This window comes from Acinonyx jubatus, chromosome E4 (assembly GCF_027475565.1).
Source record: "Acinonyx jubatus isolate Ajub_Pintada_27869175 chromosome E4, VMU_Ajub_asm_v1.0, whole genome shotgun sequence".
Classification (NCBI taxonomy): Eukaryota; Metazoa; Chordata; class Mammalia; order Carnivora; family Felidae; genus Acinonyx; species Acinonyx jubatus.
Genome location: NC_069395.1, coordinates 53785078 through 53805802, shown reverse-complemented (window position 1 = coordinate 53805802; position 20725 = coordinate 53785078). Strand labels below are relative to the sequence as shown.

The 20725-nt window shown below is 39.8% G+C and overlaps 2 long non-coding RNA genes across 3 annotated transcripts in view; one reads left to right on the top strand and one right to left on the bottom strand.

Moving 5' to 3' along the window:
• LOC113595641 (uncharacterized) overlaps positions 1–5016 on the bottom strand; it is a 75008-nt gene extending 69992 nt beyond the window's left edge. The window contains exon 1 of the long non-coding RNA XR_003416195.2: positions 4890–5016. This is a non-coding gene — a long non-coding RNA (uncharacterized LOC113595641). The remainder of the gene's footprint in view (positions 1–4889) is intronic.
• Positions 5017–5081: 65 nt separating this feature from the next.
• LOC113595649 (uncharacterized) overlaps positions 5082–20725 on the top strand; it is a 551139-nt gene continuing 535495 nt past the window's right edge. For both annotated transcript variants that reach the window (XR_008293228.1, XR_008293229.1), the window contains exon 1: positions 5082–5463. This is a non-coding gene — a long non-coding RNA (uncharacterized LOC113595649). The remainder of the gene's footprint in view (positions 5464–20725) is intronic.

The following is a 20725-nucleotide window of genomic DNA, read 5'->3' as shown; positions in this document are numbered from 1 at the left end:
AATAAACATTAAAATAATAATAAAAAAAGAGTTGGCCACTTAACTGACTGAGCCACCTAAGCACCCCCAGCAATATTTACACTATTGATGGTAGCCAGGAGCCTTTGGGATTCACCTAAAGGCCAACCAGTTTTGGAAATAAAGACGTCTAAGTGGGTATTCTGCTCCTTACAGCTCACCCAGAAGATAGGAAAGCATCGCCTCAGTGATGACTTTCTCACTGTTGCCAAAACTTCCTCCTTCCAACTGTTCATCTTCAGAGAGAAACACAAGGCAGATATCTTCTATCCCATTTGGAAGCTCCTTCAGCTCTATGGGATCATCTTTTCTTCTACATCTCAATTGAATAACATGAAGTCAATATCACATTCTGTGGGAAGTCAAATCTTCTCTCCAAGTTTTCTGAGACTTTCAGGGAGGCATTGTCTTGGGCAGCCCACATTATAAAAAGTCTTTTACGAATAATATAAAGCAACTGCTCTTTCAAGGCAGAAGCTTTCATAGCCACATTTCCAACAGTTGGAACACATTTCTAACACATCCTTAATTTGAAAACTTCCTGGTAAGGGGCTTGCTGAAATGTAAGGGAGCCTATAACTGCACTGGACTATACTACATTTTAGAAAGTTCTTTTTCAGATTTAATTGAAATCCTTTGCATTGTAAGTTCCCCACATTGGTCACAGTTCTTTCCTGCTTAATATTCCTATAGTATTTTATAACTTATAAAGTTTCTCATGTACCTTATCTTGTTTCGTTTTCATTACAACTTCAGAAGGTAGATAGTTGTCTTCATTTTATACACAAGAACAACTGAGACACTGAAAAGTTATAAGCCTTGCTTAAGGTGACATGACCAATTAGTGGTGGAGCTGAGGCTAAATCCCAGTTATCTAAAACCTTACATCTTATGTTCTTTCCACATGCAGAGAGATTTCTTAGCACTGATCATGGCACCCAAGATGAGTCTCATTAATTTTCAGTGACTCCTTATCACTTTGCATTTTAGTTTAAATCACACTTTGGTTAATGCCCACATTCTGCATAATATAATAAATATAATATAAAGCATCTTTGATACCACAACCCTAAAGAGGTCATAGTTGAAATTGTTCTTAGATTCTTTTTCTTTCATTTCTTCTCTCTACTGTCTTTTATCTGAATCACCCTTATTGCTCATCTGCCATCAGTGGCCTCAGTTTTAACAAAGTGAGAAGGAAAGAGATTGAACTTGGAGTCAGAAGGCCTGGGTTTGAGTCCAGCCTCTGCTACTCAACTAGCTATGTGTGTGACCTTGAGTAAGTGACAGGGAATATCTTGAGATTCAGTTGTGTCCACTTAAAATGAGGACACCAATTCCTATTCTCATGATTTTATAGGAATATTGTTAATGCTAAATGGAATGAAGCCACTTTGTGAGGAATGGTACTTTTGAAAATAGGTCAGTGGAGTTGTTATATTCCTCAGCAACTCTCCTGATAAACTCTTTACCTTTTGTTTTGTTTTGTTTTGTTTTTAAAGCAGGCTCCATGCCCAATGTAGGGCTTGAATTCATGACCCTGAGATCAGAGTTGCATGCTGTGCTGACTGAGCCAGTCAGCCATCCCCTGATAAAGTCACTGTTAAAAAAAAAAAAAATTCTTACTTGCTGTTTTAGTTTGTACAAAATCAATCACCCATAATCCTATCATATTATGTATGAATGCCATCAAACGTAAAAACACCAGTTAGAAACAACAGATAGATAAAGATTCTGAGGTATAAAAATAAAAGTATAATATCTTACATTTTCATAGCCTTTAAAACTTTTCTCACATGACTTTTGCTTTTATTTTTTTTAAACATATAACGTAATACACATGAAAGCAGTTGGCATGTGTCAGCTTCTCTAGAAATGTTAACTAAATATATTGAATACCTTCTGTGCTCATTATATTTACAGCCTTGTGTGATGCCATTTTGGTGCCTATGTTTTAAATCATGACATATAATTAAATAGGGTACTGTTTAAACATTTGCCTGGGGAGAGAGAATACTTTATGTTCTTTGTTGTCCTTATATATAGTTAAAACCCCCAGCTTAACCTGGGCTTGTCTTGGGAGATATGAGCTGCTTAGGGAATCCCCCCTCCTCCAGCTGCTCATTACAGAAGGGATAGAACTTCTTGGTTCTCATGTCATAGCCTTGGCTTTCTGTGGGTAAACCACTTCAAAGAGTGTGAGTTAGTAAGAGGCACCCTTGATGTTATCGAACTCTGAAAGTGTCCACACATGTAAGGCACCATATACTAGATAAGCACCTTTGCAAAGGAGACTGGAGAGTCAGATGGGCATCTATTGTTACCTCGAATACTTCTCTGGGTAAGGATCTTTTAGTTTCACTTGGTTTAGGTCTTAGTTTTCTCACACACACAACCCTAACACCACACCCGCACCACTTCCAGTCTGTGGAAGGGAACTTGGTGCACATTTTCTGGAAGGGAAGGTTCTAGAACTTGTTCCTGATTGGAAGAGAAGGCAGGTGGAAGATTCAGGAAGCTACAAAGGTCTCTGGCCTTAAATAAATGAACTTTGATTCTAGAGCTTCATAACAGAAATTAAAGATTGTAGACTGAAGAAATTGGAGGTTCCAGTAACATGAAATGTGTTCTATTCTCCTCACTGTGTCTTCATTGAGAAGAAAAAACAGCTTTGACTCAGTAATGAGCAAGAGACACAGAAGTGTTAAACAGAACTCTAAGGTGTGAGCTGCAAGGGAAGATATTTCAAACCTCAGCATCCTCTTTGCATCGTTTGGGTGGGTTGTGTTCTGGTCTCTAAGAAAGTCTGGAGGCTGCTGCAGAGTTCTGGGAAGGTGGCAAAGAAAAGACTGCAATGCAGGGAACTTTAGCACTCTGTTCTTGGGTTACTTGATCGTGTTGACTGGTATAGCAAATTGGCTCTTTCTAACTTTCCAGAAGAATGTGAAAAGACTGCTCTGGGAAGGGAGTGGGGGTGCAGTCAGTAGAGGAGGTGGCTGGATCCACATTTGAAAGAAGGTGAACTTGGGGTATGTTTTTTTCTGCCCTACCTCCAAGCCTACATTGCCATACTTTATGGCTTACAAAATGGGTAAGAATATCAACTTATTTAAAAATAACGGGACATTTATTACAGGACTTATTCCTGCCCTAAGCCAAGCCATGAAGTTAATAAATAACAATAATAGTTGCAATTTATTGACTCCCTTTTTGTAAAGATTATGCAAAGCATCTTAGATTTATTTTTACTAATCTTCAGAACTCTATAAGTCAAGTGTTACTAACTCCATTTGGTAAGTGAAAAAACTGATTTAGGTTCAGAGAAGTTAAGTAACTTTCCCCAGGTCACAGGGTAGCAGAAACAGAATTCAATACCAGGCTTTTTCTGAACCAAGGAAACTTACCTAAATCAGGTTCATACTCCCCCATTATAATGTCAATATTCTTTTTTTTTTTAGACTCTGTAATTGAATCAATGCATTTTTATTTCATAGGAAAAAGTGACTATCTTTCATGAATAGGTACCAGATCATGAATTCAGTACTGTTATTCTTTTTTTTTAAGTTTATTTATTTATATTTTGAGAGAGAGAGAGAGAGACCAGGAATGGGGCAAAGACAAAGAGAGAGGATCAAAAGCAGACTCCCCACTGTCAGCATGAAGCCTGATGCAGGGCTAGAACTCATGAACCCTGAGATCATGACTTTGAGTTGAAACCAAGAGTTGGGTGATTAACCGACTGAGCCACCCAGTTGCCCAGTACTGTTATTCTTTTTTTTCCTGATAAAAGCTTGAGATGGATATTAGACACTTCACAATTTATGATGATTAATTCTATAACAATAACTTGTCTTACTCCCATTTGTGTTTTTAATTTTCTATAAATATATATGCTTATATAGCAATGTTTAAAAAAATAATAGGCAACTATCACAAACTGTATGCCTTTTTTTCGGCAGGTGGAGAATTCTGTTCTGACAGAACTGATAATGTCAATATTCTTCATTCATTCTACAAATTTTTATTATCTTATCTTATCGAGAAAGAGAGATAGCACATGAGCAGGCGAGAGGGGCAGAGGCAGAGAGAGAAAGAGAATCTCATGCAGGCTCCACACTGTGTGGAGCCCTACTGGGGGCTGGATCTCAGGACCCTGGGATCATGATCTGCGCCAAAATCAGGAGTCTACTGCTCAACCAACTGAGCCACCCAGGCACCCCTCTACAAACATTTACTAAGTACCCACTAGGTGCCATGCTTTGTTTAGGGGATACAGTGGTGTACAAGACAGGTAAGTTCCCTGTTCCTTTAAACTTATGTCCTAGTTAGGGGCAGGGATGGTGGTGGTAGTGGAGAAAATTAAAAAAAAAAAAAAAAAACAAGCAAAAAAATACACAAATTATCACTTGATAAACACAATGTAGGGAATTAAAATAAGGTATTGAGATAGAGACTAGATAACTACATTAGAGGGAAGGCCTCTCTGAGGGGGTGCCATTTAATATGACAAGAGACACAAGAGGTGCCATTTAAAGTGACTCTCGATCTCTGTGGTGAGTTTGAGCTCCACCTTGGGCATACAGATTACCTAAAAAAAAAAAATATATCTATCTATCTATCTATCTATATATATATATATAGATATATATATATGAAATGACAAGAGCCAGGAATACAAAGATTAGGCTAAGAAGGTCTCGGGCAGCGATGACAGCCTGTTCATGTTATTTTGGACAAAACAATGCACAATGCATTATTGTGCAGGACTGTAATGCACATAGCAATATGCATAGCAGTTTTAAGTGCTTAAGGGCCATTAAGTTCCCTCATTACTGAGACAACTGTCAACCCAACTGAACAGGTAAACTCACACAAATTCAAGTCTGCAGAAATACAGTTGATTGCAGAGCTGCAGAGCAATGGCTATTGTCAAAGGCGTGCCGCACCAAGCTCCAAGCGGTCCTTTCAGAGTTTGAGTCAGGCTGCATTCATGGGGCAGAGTGCAAAGAGCGGGAAGTCCAGTCAGAGTCCAAGCAGTACGTTCATTGGCTTAAGGATGGGGAGAGATTCTTGGCGGATGCTCATTGGTCAAGAGGTAAGCGTTAGTCTCCCATAAATCACGCCATCGACGAACCTCAGTCTCGCGTGGTCTTAGCCGCCTCCTGAGGGCTCATGCTTGAGATTCCGTGTTTTTCTATTCTTCGGTTCAATTTGACTTGGAAGTCCTCTCGGGCTGAAATCCTTTGAGGCAGCCGGATGTGTCCCACATACATTTCCAAACTTGCCACTGAGGGTGGCTCTTTCATCCCTCCGTGTTGAAAGCCCCCAGGCAGGCGCCGACCTCCAAGCAGGAGCAAGTTTGGCGTGTAGCACAGAAGGAGCGATGGCCTGTGAGGCAGAGCGTGGCAGGGGAGCTGCTGGAGATGTAGACTGAGCCCGAATCAGGTAGGGCTCTCTGAACTGGGCTGGGGGCTGTGGAGTTTCTGGTCAGTACTATGGGAAGCCACTGAAAAGTATCATACAGGGGAATTGGAGGGAAGTGGAAACATTTGATCTACACGTTGCTAGTAAGAATTTTCAGGCCTGTTGATTGGGTGTTGGGTGCATGGAAAAGAGATGAATCAAGGATTACACCCACTATTTTCTACTGTTTCCTTTACAGCATCTATTGTAATTATTTCCTAGTCTTTTTTTTTTCTTCCTTTGTGTATTTTTCCAGTTAGATCCATGTCTACTTTTCTTCTGGTGCTTAATAAATATGTGTTGAGTAAATGATTGAAAAGAGCGCAATGAACACTCCCTCCACCCCGTAACACAGACCTACCTCTTGCTGTCTAGTGGCTGTGTACAGAGACTCATCACCACATTGCTGAAGTCATTTTTTTACTAAGGAGCATGTAGTTCCTTCCCAGAGTTTTGCTATTTCAAAAAAATGCTGGAAGGTCATGTTTATGTATGTGTCTGTGCATTTCTGCTAGTATTTTTCTCCAGGATCGAAAAGTAGAATTGGAAGGGCTAGTCTTAAGCTATATGTTATTATAAATTTAAATGGGTATTGTCAGTTTGAGTTCTAAAAAGGTGTACAACTTACATTGCCACCAACACCATGTGAGTGCCTTTTCTCTGTACCGTTTTTTTTTTTTTTTTTAATGTTGATTTATTTTTGAGAGAAAGCATGAGCCGGGGAGGGGCAGAGAAAGAGGGGGACAGAAGATCCCAAGCAGGCTCCATGCTGACATTAGAGAGCTCAATGTGGGGCTGAAACTCAGGACCCCTGGGAGATCATGACCTGAGCTGAAGTTGGGGGCTTAACCGAGTGAGCCACCCAGGTGCCCCTCTCTGTACTGTTTGTATTAGCATTTGTGAAAATTCTGCAACTAGCAGGCAAAAGATTGTCATTATAATGTACGTTTCAAAAATATTTTTAAAGGTGAAACTGTTTCATTTTTAGTTTTATTTATTGCCATTTATATTTCTCCAGTGAATTACCTAAAACAATTTATTCTTTAAAAAAATTAAGCTGTTGTCTTTTTATTACTGGTTTATAGCAACTCTTTTTTGGTATGAATGTAAATCTTTGTATGTTACATGTAATATACATATTTCTTCCCCTGTCTGTTATCATCATTCATTTAGAAATGTTTGATTTAAAAAATGTTTTTAAATGTTTATTTATTTTTGAGAGTGAGATAGACAGAGTGTGAGTGGGGGAGGGTCAGAGAGAGAGGGAGACACAAATCTAAAGCAGGCTCCAGGCTCTGATCTTTCAGCACAGAGCCTGATGTGGGGCTCGAACTCATGGACCATGAGATATTTGATTTTTTTTTTAAAGCAAATCTGTTGTTTTCGTCTTGTCACACATAGATTTCTCTCACCCTCTAAGTGTATATTTCTCTATTTTTTTCTAATATAAAATTTTCATTGTGCTTTAGCTCCATAATGTATTTAAAAACCCACTTTTATATACTGGTAGGTAGGTAGTAAGCTTAACTTTTTCAAAATAGATAACTGATAACATTAACAGCACCATCTTTTAATTTACCACTCTGTCAAAGTGACAGTGCTAGTAAAGTTAACTTTTTCAAAATAGATAACTGATAACATTAACAGCACCTCCTTTTAATTACCACTCTGTCAAAGTGACAGTGCTGTTTTAGCCTAAGCCTTCTCTTATGCTTGGGTTTCATCCTAAACTCCCTCTTCTGTTCTCTAGATCTCTTTGTATTGGAGTCATGACTATTTTAATAACTGTCTTCATGACTATTTTTCTTCAAAATGTTGTTGGCAATTTTTGTATGTTGACTCTATACATAGACATAACCAACTCATCCAGTGTTCCCTCCACCAACTTCTGTGCCATATAGTATTGGACTTTTGATTGGAATTGATTGAAATTACATACAATTTATTATAGTTTAACTGGGGGGAAATTTGACCACTTTACACTACGTAGTCTACCCTTATAAGAAAATATGGTATGGCTCAGCACTTACTGATTATTTTATATTCCTTCAGGAAAGTTACAGTTTTCTTTTTTTTTTTCCCACGTATTTGACATGTAATATTGTGTAAATTTCAGGTGTAGAACAGGTTAATTTGAGATATTTACTTATTTTATTGAAGTGTAGCTGACATACAGTATTATATTATTTTAATGTGTACAGTGTAGTGATTCAGTGTTTAGTATATACATTATGAAGTGATCACCACTACCATGTTACTATATAAAGTTGTTACAATATCATAAACTATATTCCTTATGCTGTACATTGCATCCATATGTCTTATTTATTTTATAATTGGAAGTTTGTACCTTTAAATCTCCTTCCCACATTTTGCCCATCTCCCCACCCACCTCTGGCAACACCAGATTCTCTCTATGAGTCTGTTTCTGTTTTGTTTGTTTTTTTATATTCCATATATAAGTGAAATCATGCAGTATTTGTTTTTCTTTGATTTATGTCCCTTAGCATAATAACCTCTAGGTCCATCCTTGTTGCCACAAATGGCAAGATTTCATTCTTTTTTATAGCTGAATAATAGTCCATTGTATATTGGAATTGTACGTGTATATGTATACCACACATGTATACCACATATGTATATGTATATCACAACTTCTTTATGCATTACTCTAACAGTGGACACTTCAGTTGCTTCCATATCTTGGCTATTGTAAATAATGGTGCAGTGAATATAGGGGTGCATATATCTTTCGAGTTGGTGTTTTTGTTTTGTTTGGGTAATTACCCAGTCATGGAATTACTGGATTGGTTGGTAGTTCTATTCTTAATTTTTTTGAGGAAGCTCCATACTGTTTTCCATAGTGGTTGCATTGTTGTGCTTTCTTTCCTACTAGCAGGGCACGAGGGTTCCCTTTTCTCTTCATCCTCACCAACACTTGTTATTTCTTGTCTTTTTAATAAGAACCATTATGACAGGTGTGAGGTGATATCTCATTGTGGTTTTGATTTGCATTTCCCTGATGATGAGTGATGTTGAGTGCCTCTTCATGTGTCTGTTGTCTATCTGTGTGTCTTTGGAGAAATGTCTGTTGAGGTCCTCTGTCCGTTTTTTAATTGGATTGTTTGTTATTGTTTTTATATTGAGTTGTATACAGATATGTTTATGTCTTATAATTACTGCAGGTTTTTTATAAAGGCTTGTGCATTTCTCAACTTTTTTCTATATGTTTTATAGTTTTATATCCAGCTACGTTATTGAAACCTTAGTTCCCAATGGGCTAGACTTAAAACAATTAGTTTTTTTTTTCTCTTACTCTTTGATGCTTTTATCTCCTTTAGCCGCAACCATCCAATACTGCTTTGTCAAAGCTACAACCATCCAATACTGCTTTCTCAAAGGGTTCTGCTCTCAGGCTGTTATCCAGAAACACATAATAAAATATTAGCCGTTAACTAAGGTGTTGGCTGATAATTGGGAAGTTAGATAATGGCATTCATTTCTTACCCTATTTGCCCTCGTGCTGAGTGCTCATTTCCTCTGCTTTGCCTTGACCCTTTCAGGCTGCATTGCCCAGGCTTCTGGGGCACTGGTGAGAGACTGGAGGGAGGGCTGAGGAAGGAAGAAGTCATTATAGGTTACTTGTTTTTACCTGTGATGCTACTGCAGTCCTCGTGAAGGAGTCCATCTCCCGATTTTGTCATAGTTTTGCTTTAACAGACACCTTTCCTTTCCTATCTCTATTTGTCCATTTCCTAAACCATTGCAATGGTTTTCTTTTTAATTTCAACCTACATCAAATTTTTATGTGGAAAATATGTTAATTTTAAAAGCTACATATCATTCAACAGATCTGCTTTGAGCATCTACAGTGTGTTAGGCATGAAGATACAGAAATAAAAGAAACTGCCCTTGTTCTCAAGGGGTTCACAGGTTAATGATGAGGTGCTAAAATCCAGCACCTAGCTAATTCCTTGGGACAAATGCTGGGAAAGGAGTAAACGCAAATACTGTAGCAGCACCAGTAAAGGGCCCCTAACTTAGTCGTAGTGGGCAGGGAAGGCTTAATAGCGAGGTCCAGTTGAAGCTACTTAAAAAGTTGCTTGGGAAAGAAAGGGTAAAAACATGAAGAGGTAAGAGAGCATGACCCATTGTGGTTATTGTCAGCACTGTGTAAGGCTGGAGTATAGAATATTTGTGGGGGTAAACAGAAGGTAGTCTAGAAGTAGGGTATCTCATGAAGGGCTTTACATAGTATAGTGAGATAGCATTTAGTTACACATTAACTGATGTGCTACCTTCCCCCCCTTTCTAGAGCCTAGGAACCATCCTTCCATGCTACAATCATCTAGGATTGTCTATGTTTACTGCCCTAGGACAGGCTGTTCTAGAAACAGGAAAATAAGTTTCCACCAGACTCTAATCTGTTTAAGGAAAGGACTTATCTCCAGGTGTCCCCAAAGCCTGCAATAGTTCCTATTTGTACTTAATCAGTGATTGTTGAATTGATGAAGAAAAGAATCAGATTCTTGGTGGTTGTGTTTCAAGAGCTTATTTTGAATTCTAAGGACCCATGTTCTGAAGTTTCAATAGCTCATGTCCCAAAGGCACAGGTCATCAAGTTAAAGACAAATATTCTAGATTTGGAAAAGCAGAAGTCAGTTAGAGATAGTTTTTTGTATACCAGACTAGATGATTGTTTTGCCTTTGAGGAAATGATGTACCCTGATGGAAAGCAGTGATGTTCACTGGAACACTAAATGCTGATATGTGTTTGTGAAAAGGGACATTTTCCATACCCCTCTTCAGGCACAGTCTGGAGATGGGAGGAACATATGATAAGAATCTTATATGAAGTCAGGGGGGTCAGAGAGCAGATGATAACTGTGCTTATAATCTCAATGGAGCCAGGAGTAGTGACAGTTTTATAGAAGTTTCCCCCCACTCTGCATAGTATGGGTGTAGTGGAGTAGACAGGACCATGTGCAATAGTTAAGCAGAAAGACTGTGTAGAATTTCCTTTTGCCCCATAAAGCATGTGAAACAACTACATATGTTCTGGATGTAGCTGAGAGAGAGAGAGAGAGAGAGAGAGAAAGAGATACTGACAGACAGATGGACACCAACCTGAGGAGACATAATAGGTAGGGCAAGGAGAATGTAGCTGTGTCCTATTATAGCCCAGCAACTATAAATTAGATGGGATTGATGGTGTCTGAGCTGATGCTAAAGGACCCAAGTGAACACTAAGGGCCAAGTTTTTCTCCTTCGCTTCCCCTTGCCTTGGTACACTTTACAACCTGAGATACTTAGATGTATCCAGGTGGAAGGGTGGGAAAAGAAATCCTGAATTAACTGAGAAAACCCTGAGTTAAATTAAAACTAAATTTCCTGCAGCACTGGAATGAGAACACAAAATAAACATTGAGATGAATGATAAAATAAAGAAAGGTGTATTTGCACACTCCTGCATTTTTAGGCTGAGATTTTTATCATTATTATGTTATTAAATATGGACTTACGTATGCACAAGATGGTGGCTATCATTCCTTCATTCAGCTTTTACTAGGTACCACATGTAGAGAGTGAGGTGAGGTACAAATATGAATAAGACAGACTCCCTGACCTCAAGGGTTGCACAGTAAAGTTGGGGAGAATAGCATGAATAGAGTTACAGGGGGATATAATGGGATCTTGCAAGAGTGGAGCAGAGTATAAAATTCATGGGAGCTTTAGATAGTGTTTAAATCTATTAGAGGGATTCAGTGGTGGCTCTTTGGAGGAAAGAGCTTTTAGCCAAAACAAAAGAGATGAGTAGGAGCTGGGCAGGTGAACATTTAGGTGGAGCAACTAGCATGTGCAAAGGCACTGAGGCACGAGAGAGTATTGGTTGTTGAGAGATGTACAAATGTTTTAGTGTTGTCTGAATGAAGATGTTGTGGTGGTAGCACAGGGTGGGTAATGCGTAAAGACAATACAGGGCAGGTCATAAATGAACTTGTTAATCACACAAAAGAATTTCATTTTGTTAGATAGAAATCAATGAAAAAATTTCAGCAAGGGGGCAACACAGCACCGTAACCAGATCTACCTGTTGAAATAATCACTTTGGCAAGGTAAACCAGACTTGAAATAAAAGGCAGTGAGATCAGCAGGGAAGACTTTTGGACCCCTAGTACTTATAGCCATGTTGCAGATTGCTGTCATTTATGAACGTCTACCTTTTTGTCAGGCACCTTACACATTTGTTCCGTTTTTTCCTCATACCAGCCTTATGGGGTGGCTAGACCTACGAGTCAGATAACCAACAAGTTTCCAAAATTGTTATCCTTTCCACTCAAATATTCGTCTCCACTGTCAGCCCAGGAAAAGGATGCTGAAGGCCTGGATGAGAGTAGTAGTGGAGAAGGACATGAGAAGCCTGATGTGGGAGATATTTAGGATTCAGTGATTAATTGGATGTGGGGATAAAGGGAGAGTTAAAGCCTGGGCATATAGGCACATTTCCTGTTAGGGCAGTGGGTGGGTGGTAGAGACATTTGACAGGAGATAAAAACCAGGAGAGGAGCAGGGTCTCTGGGGAGGGTGTTGAGTTTTAGATATGTGCTTTTTGGTGTCATTCATGACATAAAGAATGGGGTGATTAGAAGTCTGCGTAAATTTGGTGGAAGGATAACTGCAAGGGGAGATGGAGATGCTGAGAAATTATGCCCCAGGCCACTAGACCCCTACAGTCTTAACTGATGAGATCTGTCTTCATGAGATACCTCTCTCACCCTCTGGAGTGCATGTGTCTTACCGAGGCTTCCAAAATACTTGCTGTTTCTTGGCTGATTAACTTGGTGCCATCTGTAGAATAGACTAAAGTGATATTCTGTGGTGTGTTCAGATGTGCCAGCCCATTCAGAGTATATTATGACAGAGGGAGAGTTATAGCCTTGGGGCAAGGCCATACACAAAGACTGTTGTCCCTTCCATATGTGAATGTGAACTGTGTCTGATCTGTTGTCTTGATTAGACAGAAAAGAACTCATTGCCCAGATCAATAGCTTGTACTTTGTAGCTGAGACAGCACTAACCTGCTCTAACAAAGCTGTAGTGACCTCACAGTTGTCACTACAGCTGCACTTAGAGGTAGTATTGATGGAGTTTATAGCAGTCCATTGTCATCCTCCAGGATCCACATGGTTACTTCAAGAATCAGACTGGTGAATTAAATGGAGATATGATGAGGACTGCCACTCCTGCCATTGTTCCCAGCATGCAGTAATGTTTCTGATTTACTGTCTTGGCTGAAGGGTGATTGGTGGTGGAGTTTGGCCTTCCCCGCTATAATGTGTTAGGTTGCGAATGACCCTAGTTATCTGTCAGGTGGCTAGGAGGGAGGTGGAAGTAAATTTTGATATTTGCAAGTGTTTTCTTGCAAAGCAGAGGCCTTTGTGTCATCTTCAAGCAAGGGGAATGTTAACTTTTAATAAGGAGGAGTAGGCCTCTTTTAGGCCCAGAACGGGCCTGGGAATCTGGTGTTTTGAGGTTTTTGAATGCCTTAACCCAAGTGTCCCATTTCCCAGTCTCAGGGTGCCATTTTTTTCCAACCTGGGTCCTTGCTCTGGCATAGTGGACTTGCCAGAGTTGAGATTAAGTTTCTCTGGAGCCTGTTAACTTAGACCTGATGTTCAGATGGCTCTGTCCTCCAACTTTAGGGGTTAGGGTCTCTTTGATGCTGCCAAGAGGCCTCCTGACTTTCTCACTCTTCAGCACTATTAATATTTTGGACACGATCCATCTTTGTTGGGGGTGGTGTTGTCTTGTGCACTGTTGGATGATTAGTAGCATCACTAGCATGTACATACCAGAGCCAGCAGCACCCCATCTTCTCCCCAGTTGTGGCAACCAAAAGTATCTCCAGAGATTACCAAATGATTGCTCATGAGGGCAAAGTTGACCCTGTGGAGAACCACTGCATGAGATAAAAGGTTGTTAGGGTGGAGCAAGGTGTTATGTGCTTCAACTGTCCTGATGTCATATGCCCTCCGCCCTCTCCCCTAATACAAAAAAAAAAAAAAAAAAGTGAACCTGATTCTGTTCAAACCTTAGAACACATTTAACAGGTGTAGTGGGTAATGTAGTGCACTGCCCACATTTCCCTTCAGGACTGAGGTAATCATTTCCCAGCATCTAAAAATGTTGGCCACAGAGGGTTCACAGCTGAAGAAGATTGCCCTCAGCTGAAGGAAGCTGCCTTGTGCAGGGTTTCACACCCTCTTTGTAGGCACCTGCATCTAGTGACCACTTAATAGGATAGTATGCTGTCTCTTTGCCACAACAACTTTAAAGGGCCATCCTACCTCCAGAGCTCCCGTGGGATAGGCAGTGGCCTTTGCTGCAACTTCACTGCAGTTCACTTTCTCTCTGTGTAGAGTCTAGCTTCTTTCACTCAAGTGTTCTTCCTGAGAGCAAACCCCAATAAATAGATCTTCCACACGTCTCTCTCTTAATGTCTATTCCCAGTGAACTCAACATAAGAGAGTTGGTCTGAGGAAGCAGACTATAAAGTAGAATTTTAGAGTGGAATAGCTCACCAGCCAGCTGGCACTAAGGATCCCATGACCAGTGGGAGGGGAATTCTAAGACCTGGCATGTCATAGTAGTGCAGTTGTTAAATCTTTTGCTGGTGGGGAACTGGGATGGGAAGCAGTTGAAGGGAATGTGTTGGCAGGTGCAATATCTCAAGCATTTGAAATGTTCAAGGGATGTGAAATCATTAGGATGATGGACTTAGATTGCCGAGTGCTGAAGAAAGACAGTTAAGTCTGATGATGCAAAATGTTAGTAATGCTGAGGTTTAGAAGCCCTGATCTGATGAGTTCAAATATTTATGAATTAACTGTTTCATTAGGGTGTACACATTCTATAATTATGTCCACATTTATTAGCTGGAATTCTGTTTTTAATAAAGGAACTTTTTTTAAATTTGTCATTATCTAGGTTTCCTTGATTATTCTAACATTTTCATTTTAGGGTAATAGAATAGCTATGGAAAGGGTCAGTAGGAAGTCAGGGAATCATTACAATTTTTTCTGCAGGCCTAAATTAAGTATAGATAATTGCATAATTTAGGAATGAGAACCAATAAGATTTGGCAATAAATAGTTACTGAGGGCACGCAGAAGTTAGAATGACTGTTGGTTTTCTCACTGGGTAGATGACAATGCCAGTCATTTAAAACAGAAAGACAAGGCAGATGAGAGATTTGGAGACATTGAGTTTGAGAAGTGTAGTAGATGAAGTGATCATTCAGCAGGTCTGCACTTCCTCTTTCTTAGCTTCTATGAGAAAACTACTTCTCTGAGCCTTTGGTGTTGTGCTTGGCTGCATGACGTGCTTTCACTAACAGAATACGGATAAAAATGATAGTGTGCCCTTTCAAAGGCTAAGCCATAAGAGGAACTCTGTGTTTCTACTCAGCGAAGGAACATCCAATCCCTACCATGAAAATAAAAGGTCCCTTCAGTATGGGACTCAGAACAAACACACGGAGTGGATCTGAGCCAAAACCACAGCTTAGAGCAGAGCTGCCTAGTTGAGCCCAGTCTAGGTTGGCTGAATTGCAGTCAATCTGCAAATTCATGAGCATGAGAATCAGTGTTTTTTGCCATTGAATGTGTTATGTGTTATTGAATGGTAGTGTGTTATTTGGGAGTAGGATGGAAACAAAAACCCTGAGGGTCACACAAATGAAAATATGTAGTAGGGAGTTGTTATGTGCAATTCTCAAAATTAAGTGAAGATCACAAAGGGAAAATGAATAAGGGCCAAAGACAGAACCTTAGGTAAATAGTCACATACTGACCATTTGTCATTTGGACATGCTCAGTTCTGAGTATTGAAGGTATTTCTTTATTCTGTGATATTATGTACTTTAGGATATAAATGAGGGTATGTATTACTATAATAATTCCCTGTATATGCCACCCAATCACGTAGAGCTATAATATGCACATGGATTCTCTGGATTACCTAGAGAAGATAAAATAGCAATCTGTACATTTCTTCCTGAATAAAACGCTTTCCCTCCCAGGGTGGGTCTTTCATTTGATTTTGAAGGGAAATGGATCCTAATTCTCTTGGTTTTCCATTCTAGCTTGTTTTCTTGGTGGGGTTCTGCTTCCACAGCAAAACATCTCTTCAGACTTGTAGGTCTATTTCCATCAGAAACCATTCTGTATGTCAGTCTTAGAGACTGATTAGTCAGTTTCTATCCATCTTTCCTCAATAGCCAGTTGAGAAAATTTTATTTATTTCCTTTATGGCATTGAAAAGTCAGTTGTATTCTTCAAGGGTTAGTTTCCATTTTTATGTTAGTGCTCTCTTTTCCCCTCTCCTGCTTCCCCACTCCCTCTTCTCTCCTTTTCTTCTCATTAAGCCCTTACCCTCTCACCCCCCAACTCTGCCATTCGCTGCCATTGGTAATGACATTTTCTGATTCCTTCAGGTACTATGAAGAGGATTAACTGTTGTTTTTACTCTTGTGTACCAACTCTGCAGGTACATAGATTTTGTTTGTTTGTTTGTTGTTATTGTTTGCCAGTAATATAATGTTCCCCTTCCTTTTAAATACCACAGTTCCTGTTAACTGCTACAACCACAGTAGCATCATTGACCACAAAAATGCTTTTATTCTGGTGGGGCCTGGAGCCTCTGCTCCAAGTCTTGATGGAGACAGACACAGAATTATATTTAAACCAACCTCATGAAGTGGGTTGAAGATGCTCTTTCTCCCAGACAACCCTTCAGAGCAACTTCCTGTTCTCATGAGGAACAAACCCGAATGAATTACTTTATGCAGAAAAGACAGAAAAAAGAGAGTGTCATTTCCTCTGCTGAGATTATGACTTGACACTCATTCATTTAAGTCAGACGTTTAATAGAAAGAGGGAAGTTCGGACAGACAGCTAATTATGGAGAAGATGATGTGTTTAATTTTAGAAACACTGAATTTCAGTATCTATGGAGGTCAACTAGTATTGGGATGCATGGTATTAGTTTGTCTTTTAGCATGCTGAATTTGAGGTCTGGGGGGACTTTTATGTAGAGGTGTCCAGTTGACAGGACTGACACACAGGGGAGATGTCAGGGTCACCGTTACAGATTTGGGTGTTATTCTTGTTTTTAAAGCTCTGAGAGGTGGTAGAGAAACACATGGACTGATAAAAGCAAAGGCTGAGGATTGAGCCTTGGGTTGCACCCAATTTAGCAGAAGGAAGGAGGAAGTAAAACCAATGAAAGAGAAAGATGTGCATGTGTAGTAGGGAAATTGTGACAATACAGTCTCTTGCCTGCTAAGGCGGATAGAATTCTGCGAGTGTAGGCGTAGTTGTGAGTGTCTCTGGCTAATGAGAGACCGGGAGCATGAAAGCTGAGCAAAAGCCATCTGACTTGGTGACCAGGAACCACTGGGGACAATTGAGAAGCTAGTTTCAGTGGACTGGCATGAACTGGAACTGAGTGCCTGTGATTAGGGAGAGATTTAGTAGTGAGTAAATGGGGGAGAGGGAGACAGACAACCTTTCAAAAAATGCAGGCAGGAAATGAAGAAAGAAAAAGAACTCCAGGATTAAAGTCATTGTTACCAAACTCCGGTGAAACGACTTCAGGGCTCTTCACTGCTCTGGCCCTGGGATGCCTTGGATTTTGTGATATTTGTTGGCTAAGTAGGCTCCACACCCAGTGTGGAGCCCAGTGCGGGGCTTGAACTCAAAACCCTGACTGAGATCAAGACCTGAACTGAGATCAAGAGTCGGACGCTTAACCAACTGAGCCACCCAGGCACCTCTGATATTTATCAGCTTTTAAAAAATCTGCTGTTTGTTATGATTTCTCATTTTAAAGAAGTATTCACTTTAGTACCTTATTTCATGTTTGTCAGTTTATATTCTTTTTCCTAAAAGATGCTACTCATATCGCCTAAGCTTCTGGTCCTCTGGAAGCTTTGGGTCCTTCCCACCTTTGGATCCTTCCCAGCAAGAATCTATGTTCATGTAACAGATTCATCAGTAAGGGGATTACTTCTCTCTTGTCTTCTTGGTTCCAAGAACAGTTTTGGTAGAGATGACTTCTAACTTATGTTAGAACATGTTAATATGGTGGTCGTGAGCAAGCACAGCAGTTAAGTTGTCCTGAATATTGAAAGCGTACTTTATTTTGGCTCCTCTCCATGTTGGCCTTTCTTCCTTTCCTTTAACCTCCTATTAGCACAGACTGGTTGAGCAGGTTAGTTACTAATACTTTGGAAGATATCTTAATGGGTGTGATTGAATGAACCTTTGTCATCTTGAAGTTCTATATTTGTTGCAAAGAATAGGACTTCAAGGATAAGGGAGGCAGGGCTGGAAGAATCAATTAGTATCTGGGACAAGGCAGGGGAAGTGGTGGCAGAGAGAGAATGGCCATGGGGAGGAGGTGAGTAGCTCTAAGGAAGAATAAGTGAGCCAACCATCATAGAGGTTTTGTCCAGGTAAGGGGTCTGGAGTGGGGGTGGCTGGATTTTCTGGGATTGGCCAAGGACACGGGCCCAGACTCACAGGACAAGGGAAGAGTTGAAGTTATACGGGGAGGATACACAAGAAAGAGACAGAAGTGCAGAAAGTGAGGTGATGTCAGGGGTGAGTGTGGCTGCCTCAGAGACACCTCCAGAGCACCCGCTCACAGGAAGAGCTTGTTTGATCACTGACTCATTGTGGGCCTGCTCTTCCTGTGCTTTAGTTTCCCCTTCTGTAAGATGAGAAGCACTACAAAGGGCTGTGCGGAGGAAAAGCTAAGAAAAATAGACCCAAAACACTAGTGGTAGATACATTCTCCTATGGTTTCTATGGCAATAATCTTGGGCTGAAGTTTAAAAAAACCATATAAAGTGAGTAAAATACTTGTCTACTTGTTAGTAAAGTGCATTTCAGATTGAGATTTTTCTCTTATGAGGGGTTGTCGCTAAAAGAGATAGTTTTCCTCAAGAAAACCCCCAGTCTCAGGGTCTCTACTTTGTCATTGAAATGCAGAAGCTGAATTTGGCACATATTTTTTGCTGTAATGAAATAGATGGTAAACAAATATTAGTTCTCTCATGTCAAATAATATCTATTGAGTACCTACCATGTGCCACCATGCCAGCATTGTAGTTCTATCTCTGGTGAGACTGCAGATAGAAAGGGTAGATTCAGCCTTAAATAAGTGTAGCAAGGGGTACCGCTAATTACAGTCACATGAGACTAAGGCTCTGTGTATTCCACAGGTATGCTCTGACAGATCAGACAAGGAATGGGATCGCAGGGTACAGATGTCAGACAAGTTCCACAAAGGAGCTGACACACGAACTGGGCCATGGAAATGTTCAGTGAGGAGGGGCTCAGGGAGCGAAATGAAGGGCAGGAAGACTTGGGAGGAGGATTTTGCACTTTGGCATTACATCTCAAGTCAGATTATTAGAATGATAATTTCTTAGAAGCTGACACCATATCTGATTCATCTTTGCATGTCCCAGTGACTTTTCCTAGACCTTTGCCCCCAGTGGAGCCACAACAATTCACTCCCTGGTCTAAAAATGATTCAGTAGGCTTCCATTGATTATGAATGAAATCCAGTGCTTTCTTCTGGACTTTGAAGCCCTGCATGAAATGTGTCAATTTTGAACTGCTCTTTCCTTCTTGCCATGTGACTCTAACACTTGTTTTGTGATTGGCTGTTCTCCCTCTCCAGGCTTCCATGTTTCCTCAGAGGGGTCTTGTTTGACCAGCTTATTTAGGTAGGCTCCTCATCCTCTATCATGATTTTCTTTATTGTTGTATCCTATTACTAAAATATTTATTGAATAAATTAAATGTTGATTCAAATAACAATAATGATATTAGCAAAAGTTAATATTTGTTGAGTGCTTATTAGATACTGGGCATTATGCTTTTTTTTAATTTTTAATTTTTTTGTAACTTTTTTTGTGGCAAGGATACTTTAGATCTATTTTTAGCAAATTCCAAGTATATATTATTAAGTATAGTTACCATGTGGTACATTAGATCTCTAGAATTTTCTCATATTGCAACAGAAAGTTTGTATGTGTGCTGTATGCTTACTTTATTATAGATACTACCCCATTTAGTCCCCAGAGTAAACTCATGAGGTAAGTAGTATTATTATTTCTATTTTACACAAGAGGAAACTAAAACTTGAGAGGCCAAGCAGATTGGCCCAGGAAACACAACTAATGATATAGTGACAGTTTAGAAATCAGGAAGTTTGACCTCAGAGCCTGTGCTTGTAAATATATTTACTTAATACTTTTAAATACTACTTCTTGAAAGTGTATAACTGCACAAAGCATTAGCAAATGATTACTATATATTTATTTCAGAGCAGCCTTGTATTCTGTGAATTTTTGTTATTCAAAAATTGTTTTAAATGTTTATTTATTTTTGTGAGAGAGAGAGTGTGCACAGATACACACACACACACACACACACACACACACACACACACAAGAGTGGGGGAGGGGCAGAGAGGGGACAAGATGATCTGAGGCAGGCTGTGTGCTGGCAGGAGGGAGGCTGATGCAGGGCTCAAACCCATGAAGCATGAGATCATGAGCTGAGTCAGTCAGACGCTTAACTGACTGAGCCACCCAAGTACCCTTGTATTCTGTGAATTTTTAAATGATCAAGGATATTAGTTTCGAATATTTTGCTACAATTTCTATTATCATCCATGGCATCAAATAATATTCTTTGTTCATTAGCAAAAGGAAAAATGAACTGAATTCTCTCCTCTTTACTTCTCACATTTTCCTTGCCCACAATTTATGTGATGCTAATGGGCTTGTATTCAGTGGAGAGTTCCCAAGCAAATGCATCTCAAACATTTCTGTGCATAAGAATTACCTGGGGATCTTATTAAAATGCAGTTTTTGATTCATTAGGCCCTGATAGGGTCTGAGAGTCTGCATATCTAATAAGCTCCCAGGTGAGCTGATGCTGTTAGTTGGGGGTCCATACTTGAGCAGCAGGGTTCTAAGGAATGAGTATAACATCAAATACTTGGGTTTTTTTTTTCTCTTCTCATCAGGGGAAATAAGTTCTGATAATTGGGCATCTGGGTACTGATGTTGGTAAGGACTGAGGATTAGGATACATAATTATACTAGAATTTAATCTCCAGGAGATCAGGGTTCTTTTCTGTCTTCCTCACCAATATGTTCCGA